The sequence below is a fragment of the Triticum aestivum genome, chromosome 7B, assembly GCF_018294505.1.
Source record: "Triticum aestivum cultivar Chinese Spring chromosome 7B, IWGSC CS RefSeq v2.1, whole genome shotgun sequence".
Taxonomy (NCBI): domain Eukaryota; kingdom Viridiplantae; phylum Streptophyta; class Magnoliopsida; order Poales; family Poaceae; genus Triticum; species Triticum aestivum.
This window is the reverse complement of record NC_057813.1, coordinates 160,308,099-160,317,981: the sequence shown is the minus strand read 5'-3', so window position 1 is coordinate 160,317,981 and position 9,883 is coordinate 160,308,099.

Sequence of the window (9,883 nt, the reverse complement as noted above, 5' to 3'; positions counted from 1 at the left end):
CGCCCTCGATCCCCTTCCCCTCTCCTCTCCCGACGCCGCCGCCCTGCCACCCTTGACGCCGGCCAGATCCGCCGCCACCTCTGCTCGAGCTGCTCCCATCGACCACGCCGCTGCTCGCGTGCTTCTTCTCTCCCGCGACCCCGCCATTGAAGGTCTCGCAAGGTCCTCTTCTCCTCCCCCTCCCCCTTTGTTCGATTCGATTGTGCCGCCGTCAAGGTTCCCTGATGATGCTGGTTCCTCTCACGCGCAGGCTGCACGCACCTCGGACCGCGTGTGCCTAGTTCTTCCCGGGACGCTGCCCCGACCCTACTACCCACGCCATCAGGGGAGCTCGTCAAGGTATCATCCCCCCCTCTCTCTCTGCTCTCTCCATCTCTCATGCTCTGGCGTGTTTTTTTCCTAAGGGACGAAACTATGTTCTCTTGTTGCTATTGCTAGGTGTTTTTGTCTGCCATGTACGTACATACCTAGAGTAGTTGATTAGATGCAGAATTCTTTGTTTGCTGAATTGCTGAATTGGAAACTGTATTGACTAAGGCATTGTTGCAGAGATTCTGAGAATTAGGAAACGATTTTGTGTACTGTCCTCTGTTCTTTCTTATTGGTGCGGTGATTGCTGAACAAGATCCCACCTGAACTTGCAGAAAAGAAGGACAAAAAGACTTAGTTGGTAACTGCTGAGGACTAACCTGATTTGCACCAATATTAGTCAATCAGAAAATGATCCATCATAGCTTTTGAACAGACTAGGGACAGTTAGGGACAACATTATGTCTAGCTAGGAACTGCAAATTAACAATAATTACAATAAGAACTGGAGTAAAAGATGACTGCATCTCACAGAATATAAGAAATGGGGACTCTTGGCTAAGTATGGCAATGCCACAGAGTATAAGAAGTACTCCTGCATCTTACACAATGATAGGTCTAATTTATGCTACTCAACGAAAGAAGAAGAAAAATGCACTATATACACTGCCAACTGTATTTAGTTAACATTACACTGCCATTACTATTCAGCACAAACGTTTGATCATCTCACTCTACTTACTATCAATTGACACTGTATAACTGTCAGCTCCATTCACTAGCAGCAGCCAGCACTTCTGAATCTAATCTTTCTTGGGAAAGCTCGGCTACTTGTTGTTAGTCATTCACTAAAAGATCCTCAACAGACTGCATGCATCTAGTATTAAATTTCTTGGACGGATCATCTCTTTTAGCAAAGGACTATAATAATTAACTAACTGAAAATTTGACATTCTGGACTATGCTTGGCTCTGGTTTTGTGAAATCTCATCTCTTTTCTAGTGCCATGACTAGTCATGAATTTTATTTTACTTTCCCCACTTTATAACATTCAGAAATTGTTTACTAGCTCAAGCTTCTCCTTTGCACTTTATCACTTCAATCTGCTGCTACCTCAAGCTTCTCGTTTACACGTGTGCCAAGTAGCATTTTTTCCTTGTATAATTATATGGTGGTTGACTGAGCTGCTACTTTTTCCTTGTAGAAGATCGCAGGTCGAGTGGGAGGGATCCAGTTGCAACGACACCGAATCACTAGCAAGGCAGCTGCCTAGAATAATAGGTTGACTCACCTATATATACTACTATCTTGCATCTCTCTCTTGTTTCTTCTTCTATATACTACTATCTTGCATCTCCAATTTTTAAGTAATCTTGCATATGTTAGAAACTACATATATGGTCTCCGGTTTTCTTACCTCTACTCTAAAACACCAACGCATCAACAAAAGAAGATGGTATTTTTGTTACGCTTTCAGTTCGTGTCAGCAGGGAGATATAATATTTTACAATCTTTCTGGTTATATTGGAGTTAGGTTTTTTGAATATGAGTAGCAGTGACTTGGATATACCTTATGGAGTTGTAACAGTTCCTCTTGGTGCTTAGGTGCATTTTCTTTGTGTAACTTGGTTTAAAAAACAGAACCTTAATCAGCATGATCCTCTGACCTTAGAAGCAAAATAATCGATCTGACTGCTAGGAATCAGATGTATGTTTTTTAGCATCCCATCAGACTAGTTATGCGTCGTACGATTTGTTTCATCTCATATATGTTGAATATAATGCCAGAAAAGGTGCTTGGGTTAGTTTGTTAACTAAAAAAGTTCAGATTCAGAAACCTGTAATTTCTACTTTTATGCCTCTGTTACTCCAGTCAAAATTTTATGTTTGATGCCCATGGTAGTTGAGCTCTCACCTCACCTCACGCAGCATGCATGATGCCACAATGTCTAGTACGTACTGCCAAGCAACTGGCAAATAATTATAGCTTAGAATAAATAAATCTGATGTAAGATAAGCATGGCATGAGCTTTAATTAAATAGCATAATACACGTTGGTAGTCCATCTCTCTCAAAAAAAATACATGTTGGTAGCAGATGATAGATACCAATCCATTGGATCATCAGACATATTAAAGTCTTTTTTTGAGCCCTTATTAGCTACTCACACTATTTTCCCCGCGGTTTCTCTGTCATGGCTACCAAGTGATTGACGGTGGGCTAGAAAAATAAAACCACCAAACTATCAGTAAAAGATGTGAACCAACATCTTTCATTGTTATGCATATCAAACACCAAGGGTTATTTTCACTTAAAGTTTTAGAATGGGTGCATTACAATTCAGTCTGATATCTAATAAGAAACTCTGGGCTGATATAATTATGGAACAGAACCAACCATGATAAATAAAAGGTGATGTTGTCTATGCATTACCAAAAATGTATCTTTGTGAACAAATAAATTGGTACCAACAGCAATGCCATCTTACTGTAGAATTAGAATACATGGACATGATCAGCTCAGCTCCCAAACTGCCATTCATCACATCAATTTCTCCTTATGTAACTCCAGTCAAAATTTTATGTTGGTCTACCTAGTAGATGCCCATGGTTTGATTTTATGTTTGTTCCTATCAATACAAATGCTGAGCTATGTTCCATTTTTACTGTTCTTTGTGATAGTTTTTGCAACTTTACTTCCCATCTTAAGGCAAGCCCCATTTTTACTGTTCTTTGTTAGCAGAGCTGCTTGTTTCTAAGAACTTTGATACTATTTGGATCAAAGTTAAATGAGCACATAGATGACAAAAAAAAGTTCAGATTGTAAAATGTTCATTTTGCTGCTAGTGCCCATTTTGAGTAATTGCTTAGAGGGATGATCCTGTGTGAGCTGGTGGAGTGATTTGTTTTCTACACAAAGCTCTTTAGTCAGGCTGGTTTTCGTGAAATACACATGAAGCTTCACCAGCTCCTGTGGGTGTGGGATCCATGTGACATGTGACATTGCATCCATGTCCACCTGGGATAATGATTTTGCAGGTACCCCGAGAGGCCCTTGAGTTTGCCGGAATGTCGATTAACTTCCGTTCCGGCAAATTCGGGTACTCCATATGTCCTATTTTCAGCAAAGGTCATGCTGAAATTTTCTGTGAATTTTAGCATGACTTTGCTAAAAATAGGACATATGGGGTACTTGTGACTAATGCATGGGCCGGGGTATCTTAGTAGTTAATTAAGTAGGATCAAGTGCCCCGGCGTACTTGTGACTAATGCATGGCTTTTAGGGTGCCTCGGTGTCGATAAAAACCGAAATGATGAAAGGTTAGGCTTTTAGGGTGCCTCGGCGTCGAAAAACCCTCAATGATAAAAGCTTAGATTTTAGGATGCCTCGGTGTCGACAAACCCTAAATGATGAGACCATGATCTTGTTCCTTGACAATAACCAACTTTTTGACCAAACTTTGTTTCTATTTAGAGAGAAACATGGCCCACAACGATGAGGCCGGGGGTTCGGGCGACAAGGCATTCTGGGAGCTGTCCCAGGAGATGGAGGAACAACCTCACTTGTATGAGGCCGCCGCCTTCCCCACCGATCCTGAGACCACGGATGGTGCCGCCGAGGATGACCACACTGATGCCACCACTGATGGTGCCGCCGAGGATGCCACCACTGATGATGGCGGTGCATGCACAGATGGCAGCCAACCGAAGAGGCAACGGAAGGAACGGCGCTCGATCGTGCTCCGCACCCTCAAGGAGGAAGTTACTGAAGTGGACTCCAACGGGAATCCAACGGCGTCCGAACGAATAGTCAAGGGGTACTCGCTTCAGCTCGGGTGCATTGTCCGGAGCACCGTCTCGATCAACACCGAGAACCTGAGGCATCCTGACCGAGGGAATTTGCGCAACCTCCTCTTCACGAAGCTGCACGAACGATACAAGTTCCCCGCTGAATTTGAAAACACAAGCCTCAAAGGGAATAAAGTGAACAATGCTGCCCTCACGAAGATGAGCAAGGCCCTGTCTACATGGAAAAGCAATGTGAAGAGAATGATCGAGAAAGGTGAGAGTTATCAGAAGATCAAGGAGAAAAGTCCTTCGATCACCGAAGATGACTACAACGACTTCAAGATCAATTGCTCGAGCACCGCAAGCTCCCAATCAAGTGAGTGGGGGAAACAAATGCGGGAGCTGAACATAGGGGAACACACACTCGGTCCCGGCGGTTACAGAGTGGCGGAGCCTATATGGGACAAGGAGGAGGCGGACCGTGCCGAGCAAGGCCTACTGCCCCTCTTCGATAAATACGGTGACAAGCAGACCAGGAACTTTGTCAGGGCCCGGTACAAGAAGGACCCGAAAACAAAGGAGCTTACCACGGATCCGAAGACTAGGCAGCTTGAGCTTGTTCTGGTAAGGAATACACCCCCGCGTAATTAGCTCCATATGGTTGCATTCTAATTAATGAAGCCAAATTTCTAAATGGTTCACATTCCTTCCGCAGGCGACTGAAAGCAGTAGCGCGGGGTCGACTAAGAGCAACCCTTGGGACACCACTCTAAATAGGGGGTTGAATGTAATGAAGAACAAGGATAAGCTCAGTAAGCCGACGTCAGCTGGTCGTGTGGCCGGCAAAGGCTTGTCGACAAAATGGGGGTCATACTATACCGCTGGTGTGCGGAAGGAGAAAAAGACCAGCTCGGAAAGCCAGGCGCGAGAGGTTCAAGAACTCAAGGCACAGGTGGCGCGGATTCCGGAGATTGTCCAAGAGCAAGTGGAACAACGACTCGGAGCGACGATCACCGCCCTTGTGCCTACCTTGATCTCGGGGTTGAGTGCGTGGATTGCGGGCGGCCAACAGGGGCCGCCCCCGATTCCTAGCTTCACGGCCAGCAACTCGCATAATGCGATGGCGGGGCCATTGGTGCCTCCAGCGGAGGCGACATTGGTGTCTCCGACGCCGGCACAGGAGCTTAATGCACCCGGGTGTACGCCGGCCGGCACCTCTGCAGCAAGCGGCACCTCCGTCAACTGCACGCCCGCCGTTGGCGGTGCGTCGACATTAGCCGAGCTCGACGCCATCATCACGGTAACTAATTAAGCCTCTCTCGGCCGAGGACTTCATCTCCTTGCCTTTGACTGGGCATCCCTGACGCCCTACATGTTTTCGCAGGGCGCCGCCGATGTTCCGTGCACTCTCCTCCACTTCGTGAACAACGAGTTGGTCGATGTCGCCAAGGGCAAAATCGTTCAACCGGGCAACCCCTTGTTCCACGGTACCCAGATGCCACCCAACTTGTTTAGGGTTCAACTGGTTCGGGTGCTGCCAGGCTACGACGACTTGTTACCTCTGATTCGACCCGTCGGGGCCGACGATGAAGACGTGATGACCCTCAGCGCCTGCCTGAGCTGGCCCCTGCTTTGGCCGAAGAGCCAGATTCGTTTGGGGGCGGGGGACACCACCCCAAAGACAACACCGCCAGTCGTGCCGGCGCCAAGTCGGCCCCATGGCAAGACCGCCGTAACGGTGCCGGACATCCCTATGCCACTGGATCCAAACATGCATATGGCACAGGATCAGAACGACGACGACGACGACGATGATACATTTGGCAACGTCGATCAGTACTTTGCCAATCATGGGTACGATGGCGACTTCATGGGGCCTCCTTCTCAAGAACCAAACCCAACAAAAGACGTGTGCGATCTAGCTGGTACCGCGGAGAAGCCAAGTTGCAACAGGCGCCATCTGACGTTCAGCTCTCAAGAGACGCCTCCAGCTGCCGACTTCACCGAGCCTCAGATAGGCGAGGTGCGAAATATTATCAGCCCCAACACACTCAAGAAGGCGGTCTGTGAGCAGAACTCGGTCCCATTACAGGAGAAGAAGAAGGCACGCAAAAGAAAGACTAAGAAGGGTGCGAGCCATCCGGCACCGAGTACGATCCGTGCTCAGGACGGGCCACCTTCACCGCAGGATATCTCGAGGAGGGTGCATGTGGCGGGTAGGGCGATGCTACCGACAAATATGCTCAATGCTGCAACCGGTGTTATGCGGAGTCTACATGACAGTGTTCTTTCTTTGGAGAAGCGGCGTCTCAGGGAGAAGGATGTGGCATACCCAGTTTTCGCGGCCAAGGTGCCAGAGGGCAAGGGCTTTGTGGATAACTCCATTGGGCGTACGATCGTCCTGAGTTTTGATGACATCCACGCTATGTTGAACCTTCATCCGCTGCACTACACCTTCGTTCGGCTATTTTCGTTGAGTATGGAGATGCGGATCATTCGCGACAAGACCCCGGACATCGTGATAGTCGACCCCTTCTACATGCGTGCCAAGATCTTGGGCAGCGCTGGGGACCGGCAAGTCGCGAGTTCTTACCTCGAAGGCGTCATTCTGGCAAACCAAGATAAGGATAACTTCCTCGTGCCTTACTTTCCCGAGTAAGTCCTCCCCTCAACCGGCCCGTAACATATGAATTCTTACATTTCGATCGTTTTTCTTTTAACATTCCGTGTTTTCTGCAGTGACACACGTTGCATGCTCATCCTCCTAAGCCCCAAATATTCCATGGCCACGTATTTCGACCCGGACCATCAGTCGAACGTAGACTACACAAATGTCAAGAAGGTTCTTGATGATGTTCTCCCCGGCTATGCCAAATCTGGAGGCACCTTCACCAGGCCTATTCGTAAGTACGGCAAGCACGTGTTCTCCCACAATACGATGTTCTGCTGCGTCAAGCAGCCGCCTGGCAATCAGAAGGGTGCCTACTACGCCATCCATCACATGCGGGCGATCGTACGGGACCATCATCAACTTCTGCTACCGAGTAAACTCAAAGATTGGGCCGCGAGCGTGTCGGCAATCCAGGACGCGGACCTCCGACAAGAATTCTTTCGCATCCAGTCGGAGTTTGCGGAAATCATCCATCAAGATGTCCTTTGTACCTCGGGGCAGTTCTACCTCAGAAATCAACTGTCCAACAGTGACATCGACACAATGCTACAAATGCAGGCTGACAACGACCGTTATTTCATGACTCCCACGATAGACGGCGGCTTCATCCACGCTCCGGTCCCTTGAGTCGAGTCGAAAGCAGTGATGCTGTGTCTAGTTCTGAAACATCGATTGGCTCATGTTGTAATTAAACTTTAATGAACTTGTAGTATGTCTCTTTGGTTTCGAGAGTCGTTCAACTTAGATGTAATCGATGCTATTAATGTCTTGCTTTTCTCTTCCGATCGTTCTGTTGCATAATTATATATTGCTTATGTATTGTCTGTGAATTGGTACTAACGTTTCGTTTGGCTAGTGCATAGCGATGCCGACGTATGTCGTGTACAAGGGTAAGGTTCCCGGAGTCTACGATGACTGGGAGGAGTGTCGGAGACAGGTTCACCGATTCAGCGGTAACAGTTACAAAGGGTACACCACTAGGGCCGAGGCCGAATCTAGATACGCCCGCTATCTAGCGGGAGAGGGGAGGGAGCGTTGGAGGAACCGGATGAAGACGAGTTTCATCGTGATGATGCTCATCGTGATGACCGCAGCTCTCTTCTATGTGATGGTAGTTTAGATGATCGATATCGACTTGTAATGTGAAGACAAATTCGCTACTCGCGGTCTCGAGACTTGTAATATAATGTTCTATCTTTGTTCGGTCTTTTCAATTCGGAGACTAATATGATGAATTGTATTCGGAGACTAATATGATGAATTGTATTCAAAGACTAATCTTCTATTGTATTCGATGAATCTGTTGTTGATGTGTGCTGTCTATATTTTGTCAAATTATACATTTTGTAACCTGTGCAAAAAACGGAAAATAAAAAATAAAAAAAAACTAATATTCATACTAATGGCGCATCACATGACAGTGCGCCATTAGTATGACAAGGCATACTAATGGCGCATCACTGGTAAGTGCGCCATTAATATGCCATGGTTACTAATGGCGCATCCAGTGGTGGTGCGCCATTAGTATGCCAAAGCACCTGGATATACATGGCCCCTGGGAGGCATACTAATGGCGCACCCTGGCCTATACTAATGGCACACCCACGGTGCGCCATTAGTATACCAGATACTAATGGCGCACCAGGTGGTGTGCCATTAGTAAAAATTACTAATGGCGTGCTGTTAATGGCTCACCACAGATGCGCCATTAATGGCCATACTAGGTGCGCCATTAGTAGGGGTTTTTCTAGTAGTGTCATATTGTGCTCATGATCTCCATCACTGAAGCATCGTCATGATCTCCATCGTCACCGGCGCGACACCTTGATCTCCATCGTAGCATCGTTGTTGTCTTGCCAACTATTGTTACTACGACTATCGCTACCGCTTAGTGATAAAGTAAAACAATTACATGGAGATTGCATTGCATACAATAAAGCGACAACCATATGGCTCCTACTAGTTGCCGATAACTTTGTTACAAAACATGATCATCTCATACAACAATTTATATCACATCATGCCTTGACCATATCACATCGCAGCAAGCCCTGCAAAAACAAGTTAGATGTCCTCTACTTTGTTGTTGTAAGTTTTACGTGGCTGCTACGGGCTTCTAGCAAGAACCGTTCTTACCTACGCATCAAAACCACAACAATTTTTGTCAAGTGTGTTGTTTTAACCTTCAACAAGGACTGGGCGTAGCCACACTCGATTCAACTAAAGTTGGAGAAACAAACACCTGCCAGCCACCTATGTGCATAAGCACATCGGTAGAACCAGTCTCATGAATGCAGTCATGTAATGTCGGTCAGGGCCGCTTCATCCAATAATACCGCCGAATCAAAGTATGACATGCTGGTAAGCAGTACGACTATTATCGCCCACAACTCTTTGTGTTTCCACTCGTGCATATAACATCTACGCATAGACCTGTTTCTGATGCCACAGTTGGGGAACGCGGTAATTTAAAAAAAAATCCTACGATCACGCAAGATCTATCTAGGTGATGCATAGCAATGAGGGGAAGAGTGTGTCCACGTACCCTCGTAGACCAAAAGTGGAACTGTTAAGTTACGCGGTTGATGTAGTTGAACGTCTGAGCGATCCAACCGATCAAGTACCGAACGCATGACACCTCCGCGATCTGCACACGTTCAGCTCGGTGACGTCCCTCGAACTCTAGATCCAGCTGAGGCCGAGGGAGAGTTCCGTCAGCACGACAACGTGGTGATGGTGATGATGAAGTTACCGGTGTAGGGCTTCGCCTAAGCACTACGACGATACGACCGAGGTGGAAATCTATGGAGGAGGCACCGCACACGGCTAAAAGATCAACTTGATCAACTTGTGTGTCTATGGGGTGCCCCCTCCCCCGTATATAAAGGAGGGAGGGAGGAGGAGGCCGGCCAAGGGTGGCGCGCCCAAGGGGGGGAGTCCTACTCCAAGTAGGAATCGCCCCACCCTTTCCTATTCCCACAAGGAGAAGGGGAAAGGAGGAGGAGGAGAGAAGGAAGGAGGGGGGCGTCACCCCCTCCCCTTATCCAATTCGGACTAGGGCAAGGGGGGCGCGCGCCACCTCCTGGCCGGCCCTCTCTCTTCTCCACTAAGTCCC